General features: G+C 44.0%; 2 long non-coding RNA genes across 2 annotated transcripts; both read right to left on the bottom strand.

The window, feature by feature from the left end:
- Positions 1-3,187: 3,187 nt before the first annotated feature.
- LOC311121013 lies at positions 3,188-3,592 on the bottom strand. Its single transcript, XR_014612222.1, has 2 exons — positions 3,491-3,592; positions 3,188-3,407 (listed from the first exon to the last, which is right to left on the bottom strand). It is a non-coding gene; the product is annotated as an uncharacterized lncRNA (long non-coding RNA).
- A 6,988-nt stretch (positions 3,593-10,580) lies between these two features.
- On the bottom strand, positions 10,581-11,064 carry LOC311121012. The gene is made up of 2 exons (XR_014612221.1): positions 10,884-11,064; positions 10,581-10,800 (listed from the first exon to the last, which is right to left on the bottom strand). It is a non-coding gene; the product is annotated as an uncharacterized lncRNA (long non-coding RNA).
- Between the last annotated feature and the right edge of the window lie 10,366 nt (positions 11,065-21,430).

Here is a 21,430-nt window from a genome sequence, read left to right as displayed (position 1 = left end):
GCAAATTATGGTGGAAAATAAGTATTTGGTCACCTACAAACAAGCAAGATTTCTGGCTCTCACAGACCTGTAACTTCTTCTTTAAGAGGCTCCTCTGTCCTCCACTCGTTACCTGTTTTAATGGCACCTGTTTGAACTTGTTATCAGTATAAAAGACACCTGTCCACAACCTCAAACAGTCACACTCCAAACTCCACTATGGCCAAGACCAAAGAGCTGTCAAAGGACACCAGAAACAAAATTGTAGACCTGCACCAGGCTGGGAAGACTGAATCTGCAATAGGTAAGCAGCTTGGTTTGAAGAAATCAACTGTGGGAGCAATTATTAGGAAATGGAAGACATACAAGACCACTGATAATCTCCCTCGATCTGGGGCTCCACGCAAGATCTCACCCCGTGGGGTCAAAATGATCACAAGAACGGTGAGCAAAAATCCCAGAACCACACGGGGGGACCTAGTGAATGACCTGCAGAGAGCTGGGACCAAAGTAACAAAGCCTACCATCAGTAACACACTACGCCGCCAGGGACTCAAATCCTGCAGTGCCAGACGTGTCCCCCTTCTTAAGCCAGTACATGTCCAGGCCCGTCTGAAGTTGTCTAGAGTGCATTTGGATGATCCAGAAGAGGATTGGGAGAATGTCATATGGTCAGATGAAACCAAAATATAACTTTTTGGTAAAAACTCAACTCGTCGTGTTTGGAGTACAAAGAATGCTGAGTTGCATCCAAAGAACACCATACCTACTGTGAAGCATGGGGGTGGAAACATCATGCTTTGGGGCTGTTTTTCTGCAAAGGGACTAGGACGACTGATCCGTGTAAAGGAAAGAATGAATGGGGCCATGTATCGTGAGATTTTGAGTGAAAACCTCCTTCCATCAGCAAGGGCATTGAAGATGAAATGTGGCTGGGTCTTACAGCATGACAATGATCCCAAACACCGCCCGGGCAATGAAGGAGTGGCTTCGTAAGAAGCATTTCAAGGTCCTGGAGTGGCCTAGCCAGTCTCCAGATCTCAACCCCATAGAAAATCTTTGGAGGGAGTTGAAAGTCCGTGTTGCCCAGCGACAGCCCCAAAACATCACTGCTCTAGAGGAGATCTGCATGGAGGAATGGGCCAAAATACCAGCAACAGTGTGTGAAAACCTTGTGAAGACTTACAGAAAACGTTTGACCCATGTCATTGCCAACAAAGGGTATATAACAAAGTATTGAGACACTTTTGTTATTGACCAAATACTTATTTTCCACCATAATTTGCTAATAAATTCATTAAAAATCCTACAATGTGATTTTCTGGATTTTTTATTCTCATTTTGTCTGTCATAGTTGACGTGTACCTATGATGAAAATTACAGGCCTCTCTCATCTTTTTAAGTGGGAGAACTTGCACAATTGGTGGCTGACTAAATACTTTTTTTCCCCACTGTATATATATATATACAGTGGGGAGAACAAGTATTTGATACACTGACGATTTTGCAGGTTTTCCTACTTACAAAGCATGTAGAGGTCTGTAATTGTTATCATAGGTACACAAAAATCCAGAAAATCACATTGTATGATTTTTAAGTAATTAATTTGCATTTTATTGCATGACATGAGTATTTGATCACCTACCAACCAGTAAGAATTCCGGCTCTCACAGACCTGTTAGTTTTTCTTTAAGAAGCCCTCCTGTTCTCCACTCATTACCTGTATTAACTGCACCTGTTTGAACTCGTTAACTGTTTAAAAGACACAAGTCCACACACTCAATCAAACAGACTCCAACCTCTCCACAATGGCCAAGACCAGAGAGCTGTGTAAGGACATCAGGGATACAATTGTAGACCTGCACAAGGCTGGGATGGGCTACAGGACAATAGGCAAGCAGCTTGATGAGAAGGCAACAACTGTTGGCGCAATTATTAGAAAATGGAAGAAGTTCAAGATGACTGTCAATCACCCTCGGTCTGGGGCTCCATGCAAGATCTCACCTCGTGGGGCATCAATGATCATGAGGAAGGTGAGGGATCAGCCCAGAACTACACGGCAGGACCTGTTCAATGACCTGAAGAGAGCTGGGACCACAGTCTCAAAGAAAACCATTAGTAACACACTACTCCGTCATGGATTAAAATCCTGCAGAGCACGTAAGTCCCCCTGCTCAAGCCAGCGCATGTCCAGGCCCGTCTGAAGTTTGCCAATGACCATCTGGATGATCCAGAGGAGGAATGGGAGAAGGTCATGTGGTCTGATGAGACAAAAATATAGCTTTTTGGTCTAAACTCCACTCGCCGTGTTTGGAGGAAGAAGAAGGATGAGTACAACCCCAAGAACACCATCTCAACCGTGAAGCATGGAGGTGGAAACATAATTCTTTGGGGATGCTTTTCTGCAAAGGGGACAGGATGACTGCACCATATTGAGGGGAGGATGGATGGGGCCATGTATCGCGAGATCTTGGCCAACAACCTCCTTCCCTCAGTAAGAGCATTGAAGATGGGTCATGGCTGGGTCTTCCAGCATGACAACGACCCGAAACACACAGCCAGGGCAACTAAGGAGTGGCTCCGTAAAAAGCATCTCAAGGTCCTGGAGTGGCCTAGCCAGTCTCCAGACCTGAACCCAATAGAAAATCTTTGGAGGGAGCTGAAAGTCCGTATTGCCCAGCGACATCTCCGAAACCTGAAGGATCTGGAGAAGGTATGGAGGAGTGGGCCAAAATCCCTGCTGCAGTGTGTGCAAACCTGGTCAAGACCTACAGGAAACGTATGATATCTGTAATTGCAAACAAAGGTTTCTGTACCAAATATTAAGTTCTGCTTTTCTGATGTGTCAAATACTTATGTCATGCAATAAAACGCAAATGAATTACTTAAAAATCATTCAATGTGATTTTCTGGATTTTTGTTTTAGATTCCGTCTGAAGTGTACCTATGATAAAAATGACAGACCTCTACATGCTTTGTAAGTAGGAAAACCTGCAAAATCGGCAGTGTATCAAAGACTTGTTCTCCCCACTGTGTATATATATATATATATTTACAGATAGCCAGGGGCACACTCAGACATAATTTACAAACGAAGCATGTGTGTTTTGTGACTCTGCCAGATCAGAGGCAGTAGGGATGACCAGGGATGTTCTTGTTATGATTTAACTGGATAGAACCCAAATGCAGACAAGTACACCAAGCCAGAGAAGTTTTAACAGGTTTATTATAATGTTCAATAGTCCAGGTTTCCAATAAATGGGGAAGAGCAAGTCCAGGTTACAGGGAGGGTAACAGATCCAGGTCAGGGCAGGTGTGGTACCGTAATGTCCTAGTGTCCGTGGTGAGTCCAAAGGAGAGGTCCGATAGTGGAGAGCAGGATGGTGGTGGCAGGAGTGAAGCGGAGGCAGGAGTCAGGTTCCAAATATCTGTGGCACAGGAGAAAAAGTAAATAGACAGGCCAAAAACACAAGAGCGAAAACAGACAGGTTGAGTCGGCAGCGAGACTAACATGGTTGTCTTGACTATGATCTGACGATGAGTGGCAAGTTTGACCGGGTCTTAAAGGGCTGAGGTGATTATGGTGAATGAGCTGCAGCTGGAACCCTGACTCCCGCACACCAGACTTCACTCAAGGACAAACAGAGGGGAGGGGAAGAGCAGAGAGAGAGCTACCTAGCAGCAGTAGGCCTAACAGTACCCCCCCCTCTACGGACGCCACCTGGCGGCCGACAGGGTTTATCGGGATGTGACCGATGAAATTCACGGACCAGAGCAGGATCCACAATGAAGCTCCTGGGCACCCAGGAACGTTCCTCAGGACCATAACCCTCCCAATCCACCAGGTAATGGAAACCACGACCCCGGCGGCGAACATCCAGAAGTCGCCGGACAGTGTAGACAGGACCCGCACCCACGATCCTGGGCGGAGGAGGGGGACGAGAGGGCGGGCACAGAGGGCTGACAGACACAGGCTTGATCTGGGATACATGAAAAGTGGAATGAACCCGTAGGGAGGCAGGAAGCTGTAGCTTAACCACGCAGGGGTTAACAATAGACAGTATCTTGAACGGTCCTATAAAACGCGGCGCCATCTTCTTAGATTCTACTTTCAATGGAAGATCACGTGACTTAAGCCATACCTCTTGACCAGGAGAGTAACCGGGAGCCTGGGACCGGTGACGGTTGGCTTGCCTCTGCATGTACGCCGAAGCTCGGGACAGAGCTACCCTGGCCTTCCTCCAGACCTTGAAGCAGCGGCGCATGTGGGACTGCACCGAGGGTACCGCCAGTTCCCTCTCTTGAGAAGGGAACAGGGGAGGTTGATAACCCAGAGCACACAGAAAGGGAGACAAACCAGAGGAAGCGTTAGTCAAGGTGTTATGAGCATATTCCACCCAGGGGAGCATGGAGCTCCAAGACCCAGGGTTAGACCCTGTGACACAGCGGAGAGCGGTCTCCATCTCCTGGTTCGCTCTCTCGGCTTGCCCGTTGGTCTGGGGGTGATATCCAGAGGACAGGCTGGATGTGATGCCCAAAGCTTTACAGAAAGCTTTCCATACCTGGGAGACAAACTGGGGACCCCTGTCGGAGACAATATCAGTGGGCAGACCATGACAGCGGAACACATGTTCAACCAAAATATCAGCCGTCTCTCTGGCAGTGGGCAGTTTAGGTAGGGCCAAAAAATGAGCAAACTTAGAAAAACGATCAATCACAGTAAGAATGACAGTCTTTCCAGACGAGGGGGGAAGTCCAGTGACAAAATCCAAAGCAATGTGGGACCAGGGCCGGCTGGGTATAGGCAGAGGTCGTAGATGACCAGCGCTGGCCTGGGTGGAGTTCTTACTTCGTGCACAGACCGTACAAGCAGCAATGAAGGCTCGAGTGTCCGCCTCCATCCTGGGCCACAGGAACTTCCGTCGCACAAAGTCAAGGGTCCGAGTAACTCCAGGGTGACAGGTAAGGGGAGACGAGTGAGCCCACTGAAGTACCTGGGAGCGAACAGACTCAGGGACAAACAACCGGTTAGGAGGACCGCTCCCAGGGTCAGCTTGATGATGTTGAGCCTGTCTAACAATCCCTTCGATGTCACATGTAATGGCCGCAATACTGCAGGTAGGAGGCAAGATGGGTTCAGGGTTACTACCAGTATCAACAGCAGCAGTGGCGGCTCCTGAAAAAATTCTCAGGAGGGGCAATTTTTCTGATGATTTAGGTGACCTACACACATTTAAAAAAAGATATGTCCAGCAACAACATGAAGACAGGGGCAGCATATAAGTCAATACCAGAAGCATTTATTGACTGACCTCAAAAGTGTTGGCTTACCAGGGTTGGTGGAGCCCTCAGTTTCATCTTTGCCTCGCAAAGCTAACTCAAACACTCCGCAAAACTTCACACACTGGATTAGCCGGCTGAGGATGTGGTGGTTCTTGCTAATGTCGTAGTAAATATATTTGTTATAGTGAATATGGAATATGATATGTTGAGTAAAATGTTGTGCTAAGATCTATTTAGGTCAGGAGCTGGTTATAAGTTCTGTTCCTATCCAATAACAATGGACAAAAGGGTCCTATCTTGTCAGCCTTGTCAGCAGGTGGCCAAGGACAACACCCACGCCATAGGCCTCTCAGTTCTTCCAACTCACGAGTTCTTGCTCTGAGGACACACACACACACACACACACACACACACACACATCATCACTGTTAAACACACACACACAAAAATCCCCTCTCTTAGGCTGAACATTTGAAGACAGAGAACCCGACTCAGAGCCAATGCAACAGTGACAGTAGCCTGCAGGGGACCTCGCCCAACTCATCAGGACCAATCAGAAGATCAGAACTACTAGATTGAACCTACTTCATTTATTGCATAAAATGTCTGCACACAATGTTTCGGGGCTCTCTTCAGATAATAATAATAATAATAATAATAATAATAATATGCCATTTAGCAGACGCTTTTATCCAAAGCGACTTACAGTCATGCGTGCATACATTTTTGTGTATGGGTGGTCCCGGGGATCGAACCCACTACCTTGGCGTTACAAGCACCATGCTCTACCAGCTGAGCTACAGAAAGTGGATACTCATGGATGCGCATTGCAATTGTAAAATGTCAACACAATTGGAGACACCACGTCATTTTTGGAGACATGTTATTGACAGTAAACTATTGTAGATGCGACTGCTAACTAAATAAAACATTTTAGCTGGCTAGCTAATCATCTTAGCTAAATGTGGGGCAAACAATTCAGTTATTTACCGTTAATTTGAGGGATTGGGGTGAAAGAAATCGAGTTACATAGTGATACTTTACGATATACTGTATTGACAATATCGCAATATTTTAGCGCTAGTTGGCTGTACCTGCACCAAAACACCATTATTGTTCCTTCATAGCTTGTTCTCAATCTTTTCACATTGGGAGCAAATTTGTTTTCAGCACTTTTATTTCCATGACTGATCAAAACTCGTTCTCATGGCTTTCTGATCCCTCTGCAACAGACATATGGTGCGCAATAAAATCACAGTATCGAATCGCAATACGTATAGAATCATGAGACTCGCAATGCTGATGCATATATCTTATCGTGAGGTTCCTGGCAATTCCCAGCCCAAGTTCATTTGCCACAACAAATCTCTTCGCTAGCAAATGCGATGTCTTCTCCAAAACGGCAATGTGTCTCCAGCAATGTTTACTTTTTTGACGTTCTATGGCATCTCCACTTTCCAAGCATATATGACCACATGTAATATTTTGGTAAGTGATGCAAATAGTGAACTATGTAGGGCCAGGATGTAAAATATATGTAGCTGCAGCAATTTCTCTTATCTGATATGGTAAGTAATGGGGCTTAATTTATAGCTCCCTAAGAGTTTGACGAACGGGTCCGTGAACGCGATTCCAGATATATTTACCTCTGAATAAACTGCCTTTATTACACCATATTCACATCCAGTAAACTTGTGATTATCAACACTAACCTCATCGTTGTGGCGGCGGACAGCTAGCCTGTATCCCTCGTCATCCAGTTGAGTGAGTGGCAGTCTTTTTTAGTTCGTACCAATTTTTGGAAAATCCTCGGGTGTAGGACTTTCCGGCTTTAGTAGAAACCTGTTGAATTATTAAATTTGGTCTGGGAGGTCCTAATTGTTTCGTTGCCAATTTATCTTCATTTGTTCGCCGACAAAAAGGAACTTCTTTCAAAGACACAATCGAGTTGGACTGAAGCCTAGCCATTTTGATAGTAGTAGTGAATTGATTGAGGCTGCTACCTGGTCTTTTCTTAGTTACGTTCATTCGTGGTTACGTTATGTATGACGAAAGCGCGTAAGTGCAAGCCCACAGACACCCATAGAGAATGTATTGAAAGCTTTGAAATGTGAAACAAATAGATTTTACATGACAGGCTATGAGAGACTTCTGGGCGATTTTCAACCTGACTGAAATCGCCCAAAAAACGGGCGGGGCCATTTGAAGCACGACTTTAGCCTGATTTGACATTTAGTGGCTGGCAGATCAGACGTGAACACTGATAACTGCTGTTGCCGTGATATAATTTTTTATAAATTTATATATATTTTTTTTATTTGTATTTTTTTAATTTTTTATAATTGATTAGAAAAAAAATCCCTTCCTTTTCCCGTTTGGCAGTGCGTCGCCCATATCGCCCTATTGAACAAGCCGTCCCTGAACAGCAGAATGAACACGAGACAGGGCGTCAGGCTTGACGTTGCGTGACCCAGGACGGTAAGACAGAGAAAAATTGAATCTCCCAAAAAATAGTGCCCACCTGGCTTGACGGGGATTGAGCTGCTTAGCTGACTGGATGTATGCCAGATGCTTGTGATCCGTCCAAACGATGAAGGGTTGTTCCGCCCCCTCCAACCAATGCCGCCACTCCTCGAGAGCCAGCTTAACGGCGAGCAGTTCACGATTGCCAACATCATAATTCCTCTCTGCCTGAGAAAGCTTCCGTGAAAGAAAAGCACAGGGATGCAGCTTGTTATCTTCAGGAAAACGTTGTGACAAAACCGCACCTACCCCAGTGTCGGATGCATCCACCTCCACGACAAACTGGCGGTCTGGGTCCGGCTGCATCAGAATGGGAGCCGAGGCGAAGCGATGTTTCAGTTCTTCGAACGCTGATTCGGCCCCTTCATTCCAAGCGAACGGTAGTGAGATGGAGGTGAGAGCGGTGAGTGGTGCCGCAATGCGGCTGTAGTCCTTGATGAACCTCCTGTAGAAGTTCGCAAACCCCAGGAATCGTTGAAGTTGTTTGCGGGTGGAGGGGGCTGGCCAGTCCGTGACTGCAGAGATCTTAGCTGGGTCCATCCGCAACTCCCCCTGAGCGATTATGTAACCCAAAAAAGAGGTCTCAGACACATGAAATTCACATTTCTCCATCTTCACAAATAGTTTGTTCTCCAACAACCTTTGCAACACCTGGCGCACATGTAGTTCATGTTCCTGGGAGGACTCAGGATATCATCCAGATAGACAAAAACAAAACGATTCAACATGTCCCGAAGGACATCATTCACGAGTGCCTGAAAAATAGCAGGGGCATTAGACAAACCAAAAGGCATGACCAGATACTCAAAATGTCCCAAGGATGTGTTGAAGGCAGTCTTCCATTCATCACCTTTACGAATGCGCACCAGGTGATACGCATTTCGTAGATCCAGTTTCGTAAAGATGGTAGCACCATGAAGGAGGGGAAAAGCAGAATTAATCAAAGGCAGAGAATACTTGTTCTTAATGGTGATGTTGTTAAGTCCACGGTAATCAATACAGGGTCTGAGGGTCTTATCCTTTTTAGCAACAAAAAAGAATCCCACTCCTACCGGTGACGAGGAAGGACGAATAATACCTGCCCCCAAGGAGTCCCGAATGTAGTTCTCCATAGCCTCCGTCTCCGGGCGGGAGAGATTGTACAGGCGACTGCTGGGGAGCGGGGCTCCTGGCTGGAGGTCAATGGCGCAGTCGTAAGGCCGGTGAGGAGGAAGGGAAGTAGCTCTGTGTTTGCAGAAAACGGATGCCAGGTCATGATACACATCAGGGACAGCAGAAAGATCCATGGACTCCAGTGGAGGTTGAGGCACAGTACTGGCAGGAGTCTGAGCAGAACACAAGCAATTCACATGACAAAATGTGCTCCATGAAACAATTCTACCTGTCACCCAATCAATGTGTGGATTGTGTCTTATGAGCCAGGGGATACCAAGGACCAGGGGGGTCTGTGGGCAGTCGATAATATGGAATTGAATGTTCTCCTGATGATTTCCCGACACTCTAAGACAAACAGGAACAGTCTGATGGGTAATACGGGTCAACAATTGTCCATTTAGACCCTTAGCCTGCAGCGGACAGTCCATAGGAACAGTCTCCAAATCCATTTGTTGAGCCCACTCTCTATCCAAAAAGCTTTCGTCGGCACCAGAGTCAACCAGCGCACTAACAGAGAAATTCTGGGACTGCCACTGGAGGGATGCCTGGAGCAGAATGCGGGGAGAAGAGGAAGAATCCGCTGCTCGGCTCACCAAAACTTCTCCCATTAATGATGAGCCGGCCCTTTTCCCGGACGAACTGGGCAGGAAGGAACGAAATGACCAGCCTCTCCACAGGCAGACCCGAGCCTGAATACGACGTGCACGCTCCTCTGAGGACAACCGTGCACGACCCACCTCCATGGCTTCGGGTTCAGTGCTCCTCGTATCGACTCGGGAAGACCCGGCTTTCTCCGTAGGGAAGATGCGGGGAAGAGTTTGTTGACGACAGACAGGTTGCTTGGAACTAACACTCCTCTCCCGGCGGCGCTCCCGAATCCGATTATCCAACCTGATGGTGAGTGAAATAAGATTATCCAGCGTAGGCGATTCATCATATGACACCAATTCATCTTTTAAAGTCTCAGACAAAGCATTGATGAACACTCCTTGTAATGCCTCGTCATTCCAACCACTCACTGCCGCTAAAGTCCGAAACTCCACTGCCATCTCCGCCACACTGCGAGCCCCCTGCTGAAGAGAAAACAACCGTTTCGCAGCCTCCTTGCCTCGTATGGGGTGGTCAAAAACCTTCCTCATCTCAGTGGTGAAGGCAACGTAAGCGTTGCAAATGTCCGACTGACTCTCCCAGACCGCGGATCCCCAGGCACGAGCGGAACCGCTAGTAGAGTTGATAAGGTAGGCAATACGGGCTCTTTCTGAGGCGTAGGTGAGGGGCTGTTGTTCAAACACTAACGAGCATTGAGTCAAAAAATCGCCACAGGTTCCCATGTTCCCGTCATAGCGCTCTGGAGCAGGAACAAAGGGCTCTCTGATCTGGGCTGAAGGGGTAGTAAGGGCAGACACTTGATTGGTGAGTAATTGAACCTGATTAAGCAGCACCTGACTGTCCTCAGCAATCGTCTTAAACAGGGTATCATGTTGGCCAAGTAAAATGCCCTGGTTGGCTATGGCAGTCCAAATTTGAGTGCACTCTGGTGTGGTATCCGAGCTACTGTCTGCTGGGTTCATATTGGTCAGATCATACTGTTATGATTTAACTGGATAGAACCCAAATGCAGACAAGTACACCAAGCCAGAGAAGTTTTAACAGGTTTATTATAATGTTCAATAGTCCAGGTTTCCAATAAATGGGGAAGAGCAAGTCCAGGTTACAGGGAGGGTAACAGATCCAGGTCAGGGCAGGTGTGGTACCGTAATGTCCTAGTGTCCGTGGTGAGTCCAAAGGAGAGGTCCGATAGTGGAGAGCAGGATGGTGGTGGCAGGAGTGAAGCGGAGGCAGGAGTCAGGTTCCAAATATCTGTGGCACAGGAGAAAAAGTAAATAGACAGGCCAAAAACACAAGAGCGAAAACAGACAGGTTGAGTCGGCAGCGAGACTAACATGGTTGTCTTGACTATGATCTGACGATGAGTGGCAAGTTTGACCGGGTCTTAAAGGGCTGAGGTGATTATGGTGAATGAGCTGCAGCTGGAACCCTGACTCCCGCACACCAGACTTCACTCCTGCAATCAAGGACAAACAGAGGGGAGGGGAAGAGCAGAGAGAGAGCTACCTAGCAGCAGTAGGCCTAACAGTTCTATTGATAAGTGCGTGAATTTGACAATATTTCTGTCCTGCTAAGCATTTAAAAATGTAACGAGTACTTTTGGGTGTCAAGGAAAAGGTATGGAGTAAAAAGTACAATATTTACTTTAGGAATGTAGTGAAAGTAAAGCGCAGATAACCCCCATAAAACTACTTAAATAGTACTTTAAAGTATTTTTACTTAAATACTTTACACCACTGGTCATACAGGCCGGTAATATGGAGTAAATGCAATGATGTTGATTCCTTTTGTATTTTAAAGTATCGTGGTGGCAGCATCATGTTATGGATATGCTTATCACTGGCAGGGAAGTGGATTATGAATAGGTTCTGAAAGAGGGAACATGATCTAATTGAGAAAGGAAAATTAGCTAGAAAGTCACAGTCTTGTATGCCACATTATTGTAGCTATTATGAAGCTATTCCTCCTGAAACTTGAACAAATATAGATTTTCATGACATTTAATCCACAGATGGGTCCTTTGGAAGAAGGATTGTTGACATATATTTGACATTTGTATCTTAAAGCATAATTGAGAATAACTAATTGAAGTTGGAACATTCAGTAAAGGCTGAACGGAACATGACGAGAGGTGGGGGTGCGTTGTGTACTTCCATTCAAGTTGATTGGCGAAGTTACATTTAAATTGTTGTCATATTGGCTTAGATGTGATGGTAGAAAGACTTGAATTTAACATTGAGCATTGATCAAAGCCGGTGGCTGCCGGCTTCTTAATATTTTGTTACGGGGTGCCTAATGAACACAACCCTGATTCTGATCCAACAAATTACATTTAATATTATTGATATTAAAGGTGACTGTTATTATGACTGTTTGACATACAGTATTATGACTTTTTGGTACATGGTGCTGTCTGTGGGATAAATTGCAGGACTATAAAGCAGAGGCTCCTATCATCAGGTCTTCAGTCATCCCAGATATAACAGCTGCCATAGAGGTCAAGGCTATTACCAAAGCAGCAGTTAAACTGGACAACCTTCTATTCAACTCATTCACAGGCTGACAGGAACACTCCATTTTTCCCATGATTTAAATCAGTTTTCCAATTGTGTGACTGAATGTGAAGTCTTTCATTTCTAAACATTGATCATTGGTGGGGCCATCTAGTGGATTGGGCGGTCACTTGTCCTTTCTGTTCTAAAAGGCTTGGCTAGGACGAGTTCCCTGCTCCCCCAGAGACGCTTGTGTTCCAACAGCTGCAGCTGAAGGGAGGGTGTGGGATTCCCAGTTTTATTGACGTTCTTTTTTTGGTCATTTAAGCTCTTATCCAGAGCGACTTACAGTTAGTGAGTGCATACATTTTTATTAAATTTTTTCATACTGGCCCCCCGTGGGAAACGAACCCACAACCCTGGCGTTGCAAACGCCATGCTCTACCAACTGAGCTACATCCCTGCCATCCATTCCCTCCCCTACCCTGTATGACACTGTGCCAATTGTGCGGTCTCCCGGTTGCGGCCGGCTACGATAGAGCCTGGATTCGAACCAGGATCTCTAGTGGTACAGCTAGCATGTTCTCTGTTATGGACTTTACTTTTCTTGTCCTTGACTGTGTCTTCCTGCAACCTCTGTGTTTTTATATTTGAAAGTCTAAAAATAAAGCTGTCCAAAAAGAAGCAGTCTGTTTCGTATATGGCCATATCCTCTGGTGCACAGCTCAAATGGCATCATATCTGCCAATAAAGCAAAGCCAAATTACTTTAGATATGTTGCTATGGAAGCTGCATGTATTTCTGACACACCCGTTTCTGAACATGGCCATATTGGACTTGGAAATGATCTGTTGCTTTGGCACGCTTCTTGTAACTCTGCTATTTAACTCTGTTTAATACCATCTCTATGACGGAGGGTCATAAACCAATCCTAAACGACTTCAGGCTGCATGTATTTCTGACACCTAGTTTCGGATCATGGCCAGGGTAATCCTTTTGACTATTTGTTTGTCCAAAGATCTGTAAAGCTTGCTGAAAAACACAACAGCTCCCCATTTGATCCAAGTGTTTATCCTTGTAAATGTATTAGATGACAATTACATTTAGCCCTCCATTGACTAAACACTGCAAACTGAAAGGTGAAGATCTCATACCTATACTGTGGACCACAGAGAGATCCGATAAAGGCCAGTACATTATTTTGACCTTCTTAGTCGACCATGAGGTTCTCACATTGCTGACGTCGTAATATATTTAAAGCAAGATATGTGATCTGGGAAATAATATCTGTATTAACTGAGCCAAGATTGGTTGTTTTGTGGATCCATGCCATAGCATGTGACATTTCATTTCCAGATTTAGATTTTTACTGGCTGTGACATTTTAATGAGTTGAATCATGGAGAAAAAAAATACTGATGTGAGCAAAGGCTCTGGGGTGTCTCAGGCAAACTCCTGCCTGTGGTGATAAAACTACTTTGCGGTCATTTAAAGCACCCTTAAATGTATTGGATCAAGAGTCCGCTCCTCCCAAGGCCCTGCTAAAATACATTTAAAATGTACAATAACAGTTTTACTCAACTGCTTAATGACATCTGTTAGTTAATAACAGTATATAAGGGGCCTGCAACTCCTGTTCTGGACAGCCCATCCACATGGCGTGCAGGCTCTTGTTCCACCCCAGCTCTAACACAGTGGGTTCAGCTAAATCAGAGAGGAAGTGGCGAAGTGAGAGGTTTTACTCCTCTCAAAATATGCCCATGAACATAAGCCCACAATGTGAATCATTTTTGAATGGAGGTCAATGAGAGAGTGTTGGATTTGGTCAACAAAACATGGAATTGATCATTTGCTACGTAAGGCTTATTTGATCTAATAAAAGTTTGGTAATGGTGAGGTTGTTGAGAACGCCCTGATATAAGTGGACGCATGTGGCATTTCAGTTGTGCCTGTTGTCATAGAGATAGATAGAGGACTCATCATGGATGTAACCTGTTTTAGCATGGACATTGCCATTGAGAGCTTCCACCATTTTAAAGTAGTCAACTGGGTGGGGATTCCTATGAGTTGGGAGCCATCAGCCAATGAAGAATAATACAACTGATACTTTAAAATAGATATAGCCTCAATGGCGCTGTGCATGCTGTCACAGATGCTATAATGACACAGATAGATGTATGTATATATGTTAATTCTTACATTCATGCCCTCAGTTTATGCTAAATGCTATTGCTCCTTTCTTAGGTTTATCTTGGTAGTCTCCTAAATGTGTAGCTATATGTTACATCCATTCCCTTTACCTGGTCACCTGGCACTACCAGGTCATTCATTCACCTTTATGTTGATGTGTTCCTAATATGTTTCCCTCTTGAATCCCTTCCAGACCACCACATCCTTCCACAACCTAACCTCCCTACCAGCCTTTCAACCTCCAACTCTGAAACCCCAAACCTTAATGAAACTCCATTCCAAACCCTCTCACCATGTGCTCTGGGTTAGTGTTCAAATGTGTTTAATAAATACCCTAAACCTGGATTCCTCCTCTCCATCTCCTCAATGCATTATTCTTGCCGATTCGCCATGTTGGCAGCAGAAATCCTATACCAGTCAGTCATATAGAAAACGTCCTAATACAGTTTGTTTGAGAAACTCATCATACTAAACATCATCTTTAATTTAGCAATTAATTTATTGAAATCAGGTTCTATATGTTAGAAATACAATTCAGTTAATTCAGGAAGTAAACTGAAATTCAAATGTTTCACAATACTTTTAAATGACAAATAATTTTAGTTCACTTCCTGAATTGACCTGAAATGACCCCAGCCCTGATCTCGATACAGTGTTCACTGCATTGTGAGGAGACCCATGGCTGTAAACTCAAAAATCACAGTTGTCTAGTTGGGTATGACAGGTGTACATATTCCTCTGCCACTGATCTAAGGTCAGTTTTATCCCAGAGGGTAACTTCTGGCCAGAGTAAGTTTGGAGTTTAGAGAAACATGTCCCTGTTGTAACAATGTAACTAGTCTTTACCAGTGATTGGAGTTAGCTAGCTAACTGTTAGCTATGCTGATGTAACAATGTAACTAGTCTTTACCAGTGATTGGAGTTAGCTAGCTAACTGTTAACTATGCTGATGTAACAATGTAACTAGTCTTTACCAGTGATTGGAGTTAGCTAGCTAACTGTTAGCTATGCTGATGTAACAATGTAACTAGTCTTTACCAGTGATTGGAGTTAGCTAGTTAACTTTTAGCATTGCTGATGTAGCAATGTAACTAATCTTTACCAGTAATTGGAGTTATCTAGCTAACTGTTAGCAATGCTGATGTAACAATGTAACTAGTCTTTATCAGTGATTGGAGTTAGCTGGCTAACTGTTAGCTATACTGATTTAACAATGTCACTAGTATTTACCTGATTGGAGTTAGCTAGCTAGCTGTTAGCTATGCTGATGTAACAATGTAACTCTTCTTTACCTGATTGGAGTTAGCGAGCTAACTGTTAGCTATAATGATGTAACAATGTCACTAATCTTTACCAGTGATTGGAGTTAGCTAACTAACCGTTAGCTATGCTGATGTAACAATGTAACTAATCTTTACCAGTGATTGGAGTTAGCTAACTAACTGTTAGCTATGCTGATGTAACAATGTAACTAATCTTTACCAGTGATTGGAGTTAGCTAGCTAACTGTTAGCTATGCTGATGTAACAATGTAACTAGTCTTTACCAGTGATTGGAGTTAGCTAGCTAACTTTTAGCTATGCTGTTGTAACAATGTAACTAGTCTTTACCAGTGATTGGAGTTACCTAGCTAACTTTTAGCTATGCTGATGTAACAATGTAACTAGTCTTTACGAGTAATTGGAGTTATCTAGCTAACTGTTAGTTATGCTGATGTAACAATGTAACTAGTCTTTACCAGTGATTGGAGTTAGCTAGCTAACTGTTAGCTATACTGATGTAACAATGTCACTAGTATTTACCTGATTGGAGTTAGCTAGTTAACTGTTAGCTATACTGATGTAACAATGTAACTAATCTTTACCAGTGATTGGATTTAGCTAACTAACTGTTAGCTATGCTGATGTAACAATGTAACTAATCTTTACCAGTGATTGCAGTTAGCTAGCTAACTGTTAGCTATGCTGATGTAACAATGTAACTAGTCTTTTCCTGGTTGGAGTTAACTAGCTAACTGTTAGCTATGCTGATGTAACAATGTAACTATTACTTACCTGATTGGAGTTAGCTAGCTAACTGTTAGCTATGCTGATGTAACAATATTGTTATGTATGGTACGACATGCTGTACGTCGTACTGTACGTTGTTATGGTTTACGACAGTGTGCTGCGTTACGGATGAATGGGTTGTCAGAATGCGTGGCACATGTCATTAAACGACAGAGTGATGTTCAATGTGAAACTGTGCAGATGTCCGTTCTTCTACAACTAGGCTAGATATAACATTGGCGACGAAGATGGCTGAATTCAGTTTACCACCGCCAGCACCATTCCTCGCCGTGCCTGGCGAACCTCCAGTCCCGTGGAATAACTGGCTTGATAGTTTTAACACTTATTTAGAAGCTATGGACTTTTCTACAATCTCCGACAAGCGGAGGACAGCACTGCTCCGTCACTGCCTTGGTACAGAGGGACAGAGGATTTTCAGAGCGCTTGGATCGGCTCCTACATTACCTACATACGCACTGGATGGCCAGCACATGTGCCGGAAGAGCTGGCGACTTTCGCCAGAGTGAAGCACGAACTTTCTTGCTGGAAAGAAGTCTGTGTCTCTCGAGGGTTTTGCACTGTGGTCCCGAGTGGCCTGCGTGCGCGTGTTCTATCCATGGCGCACGAGGGTCACTTGGGCATAGTCAAGGTCAAACAGCGATGTCGAGACCTTGTGTGGTGGCCAGGCATCGACCACGACATTGAAGCCCTGGTCAGGGATTGTGCTGCATGCCTCCTCAGTGGGAAAACAGGACAGTCCGCCCCACCCCCCCTGCAGCCTCTCGCATGGCCGTCCCACCCCTGGGAGCACATCCAACTGGACATCTGTGGCGAGATCCATGGACACGCAGTCCCTCACCATCAGCGCTTCCTGGTGGTGGTGTATGACCTCCACTCTAAGTGGCCAGAAGTGGTTCCTGTCGGAACTGTCACAGCACAGGCCATCGTGGACATCCTAGACAGCCTGTTCACAAGGTGGGGCCTACCCCTCACCCTTACCACGGACAATGGGCCCCAGCTAACCTCTGCCGAGTTCTCCTCATATCTCAGCAACAAGGGAATCAAACACATCCGCACGGCCTACTACAACCCACAAGCTAACGGAGGGGTGGAACGCTTCAACCAAACGCTGAAGAAAGGCATCAGAGCGCACCTGGTCCAGGGGTGCACGTTCCAAACTGCTTTGAATCAAACGCTAATGCACTACAGAGCAAGCAAACACACAACAACACAGGTCTCCCCGGCATCCCTCATGCTAGGTCGTGAGATGGAACTGCCACTGGACAGACTCAGAACACAGAGAGTAGCAGAACCGGCGACTAGGCGCACCCAAGAACAGCAGGCAGTGACCAGGCACCAAAGAGCAATGAAACAGCGTTTTGACAAGGCACACAGGGTGAAGAAGTCGATCATTCAAGTGTCAGACTGGGTCCGAGCCCGACGGCCTCAGCGGTGCAACAAAATGGCCTCATTCTGGTCGGACCCCTTGCAGGTCAGTCGACAACTGGGGCCCGCCACATTCATGATGAGCAATGGATCACGCTGGCACGCCAGCCGCCTCAGAAAAGTCGCTGCCCCTCAAGGAACACGAAGGCACACAAAACAGACATGCAGGCCAGAGACGCCACCGGATGGACCTCCTCCACCACTACCACCTGAGCCCCAGCCTCTGTGGGTTCCCCAAGGGCCAGAGCCACAGGCGGTGGCGGTGGAAGAAAGGCCTATGCGGGCACGAACTCGCCCTGCTTATCTGGGGGACTACTTAACCTCTTTTCATTCTTAGGCTCCGTTAGGTGTCTTAGTCAACCTCCAGGTTAATGGACTGAACTGGCTAGTTTGGAGAGTCCATCCGTTTAAGGGTTAATGTTTATTTCTTACAGGTATCACTCTAGGTTCTTGCCCTATGGACATTTTATATATGGTACCAGTCCCTGGTTTTGGAAAGGGGGGGGAAATGTTATGTATGGTACGACATGCTGTACGTCGTACTGTACGTTGTTATGGTTTACGACAGTGTGCTGCGTTACGGATGAATGGGTTGTCAGAATGCGTGGCACATGTCATTAAACGACAGAGTGATGTTCAATGTGAAACTGTGCAGATGTCCGTTCTTCTACAACTAGGCTAGATATAACAAATATAACTAGTCTTTACCAGTGATTGGAGTTAGCTAGCTAACTGTTAGCTATGCTGATGTAACAATGTAACTAGTCTTTACCCGATTGGAGTTAGCTAGCTAACTGTTAGCTATGCTGATGTAACAATATAACTAGTCTTTACCAGTGATTGGAGTTAGCTAGCTAACTTTTAGCTATGCTGATGTAGCAATGTAACTAATCTTTACCAGTAATTGGAGTTATCTAGCTAACTGTTAGCAATGCTGATGTAACAATGTAACTAGTCTTTACCAGTGATTGGAGTTAGCTGGCTAACTGTTAGCTATACTGATTTAACAATGTCACTAGTATTTACCTGATTGGAGTTAGCTAGCTAGCTGTTAGCTATGCTGATGTAACAATGTAACTCTTCTTTACCTGATTGGAGTTAGCAAGCTAACTGTTAGCTATAATGATGTAACAATGTCACTAATCTTTACCAGTGATTGGAGTTAGCTAACTAACCGTTAGCTATGCTGATGTAACAATGTAACTAATCTTTACCAGTGATTGGAGTTAGCTAACTAACTGTTAGCTATGCTGATGTAACAATGTAACTAATCTTTACCAGTGATTGGAGTTAGCTAGCTAACTGTTAGCTATGCTGATGTAACAATGTAACTAGTCTTTACCAGTGATTGGAGTTAGCTAGCTAACTTTTAGCTATGCTGTTGTAACAATGTAACTAGTCTTTACCAGTGATTGGAGTTACCTAGCTAACTTTTAGCTATGCTGATGTAACAATGTAACTAGTCTTTACGAGTAATTGGAGTTATCTAGCTAACTGTTAGTTATGCTGATGTAACAATGTAACTAGTCTTTACCAGTGATTGGAGTTAGCTAGCTAACTGTTAGCTATACTGATGTAACAATGTCACTAGTATTTACCTGATTGGAGTTAGCTAGTTAACTGTTAGCTATACTGATGTAACAATGTAACTAATCTTTACCAGTGATTGGATTTAGCTAACTAACTGTTAGCTATGCTGATGTAACAATGTAACTAATCTTTACCAGTGATTGCAGTTAGCTAGCTAACTGTTAGCTATGCTGATGTAACAATGTAACTAGTCTTTTCCTGGTTGGAGTTAACTAGCTAACTGTTAGCTATGCTGATGTAACAATGTAACTATTACTTACCTGATTGGAGTTAGCTAGCTAACTGTTAGCTATGCTGATGTAACAATATAACTAGTCTTTACCAGTGATTGGAGTTAGCTAGCTAACTGTTAGCTATGCTGATGTAACAATGTAACTAGTCTTTACCCGATTGGAGTTAGCTAGCTAACTGTTAGCTATGCTGATGTAACAATATAACTAGTCTTTACCAGTGATTGGAGTTAGCTAGCTAACTGTTAGCTATGCTGATGTAACAATGTAACTAGTCTTTTCCTGGTTGGAGTTAGCTAGCTAACTGTTAGCTATGCTGATGTAACAATGTAACTCTTCTTTACCTGATTGGAGCTAGCTAGCTAACTGTTAGCTATGCTGATGTAACAATATAACTAGTCTTTACCAGTGATTGGAGTTAGCTAACTAACTGTTAGCTTCGCTGATGTAACAATGTAACTAGTATTTCCCTGATTGGAGTTAGCTAGCTAACTGTTAGCTATGCTGATGTAACAATGTAACTACTATTTACCTGATTGGAGTTAGCTAGCTAACTGTTAGCTATGCTGATGTAACAATGTAACTATTCTTTACCTGATTGGAGTTAGCTAGCTAACTGTTAGCTATGCTGATGTAACAATATAAGTAGTCTTCACCAGTGATTGGAGTTAGCTAGCTAACTGTTAGCTATGCTGATGTAACAATGTAACTAGTCTTTACCTGATTGGAGTTAGCTAGCTAACTGTTAGCTATGCTGATGTAACAATGTAACTACTATTTACCTGATTGGAGTTAGCTAGCTAACTGTTAGCTATGCTGATGTAACAATGTAACTACTATTTACCTGATTGGAGTTAGCTAGCTAACTGTTAGCTATACTGATTTAACAATGTCACTAGTATTTACCTGATTGGAGTTAGCTAGCTAGCTGTTAGCTATGCTGATGTAACAATGTAACTCTTCTTTACCTGATTGGAGTTAGCGAGCTAACTGTTAGCTATAATGATGTAACAATGTCACTCATCTTTACCAGTGATTGGAGTTAGCTAACTAACCGTTAGCTATGCTGATGTAACAATGTAACTAATCTTTACCAGTGATTGGAGTTAGCTAACTAACTGTTAGCTATGCTGATGTAACAATGTAACTAATCTTTACCAGTGATTGGAGTTAGCTAGCTAACTGTTAGCTATGCTGATGTAACAATGTAACTAGTCTTTATTTGAACGTTTCACCCTATTGAACATTAATTTAGCTGCACCATATTAGACACAACAAACATTTAAACAACTATTTGAATGCAGAGGTTTGAAAACAGAAGAGGTGATCGACATTGAAGAACGTGAAATGACTGACTTGAAAGAAGAACTTGCTCAATTACATATATAAAAAATAACTTTAACTAATGTCTCTGCTGATGGTGACTCCTTCACAAGTTGCTAGAGCTGTCTTTTAGGAAGATATACAAAGTGTTATGTAAAGGATTAATCAGGGCCGGTCCTTGCAGTTCTGCCACCATAGGTGAGACCAAGAAATGCAGCCCCTCGCCAAAAATTTAATTGTCCCAGTAAGCAAAATGTATTTGAAAAGATGCCTAAAATACTTATTTTCCAGACGTTGAAGTTAGGTTCAATTTTGGTTCTGAATGAAAGGTGAAAAGGTATTTTCCGTATGTTAAAAATACATATTTTCCAGAACGTTGAAAAGGCATGTTTTACAGATGTTGAAAATATGTATTTTCCGGATGTTGAAATCTGGTTCATTTTTGGTTTTCAATGAAAGTCGAAAATAAACAAAATAATTTATAGACGTCTGTGTTTGGGCCAAATCAAGGCTGGACATAGCATAGACGTCTATGATTGGTTCAGATTTGGTCCGGAGCAGAC

This window comes from Coregonus lavaretus (genome assembly GCF_964263955.1).
Source record: "Coregonus lavaretus genome assembly, contig: HAP1_SCAFFOLD_410, whole genome shotgun sequence".
NCBI lineage: Eukaryota > Metazoa > Chordata > Actinopteri > Salmoniformes > Salmonidae > Coregonus > Coregonus lavaretus.
Note: the sequence above shows the minus strand (reverse complement) of the source record. Positions and strands in the feature narration are given on the sequence as shown.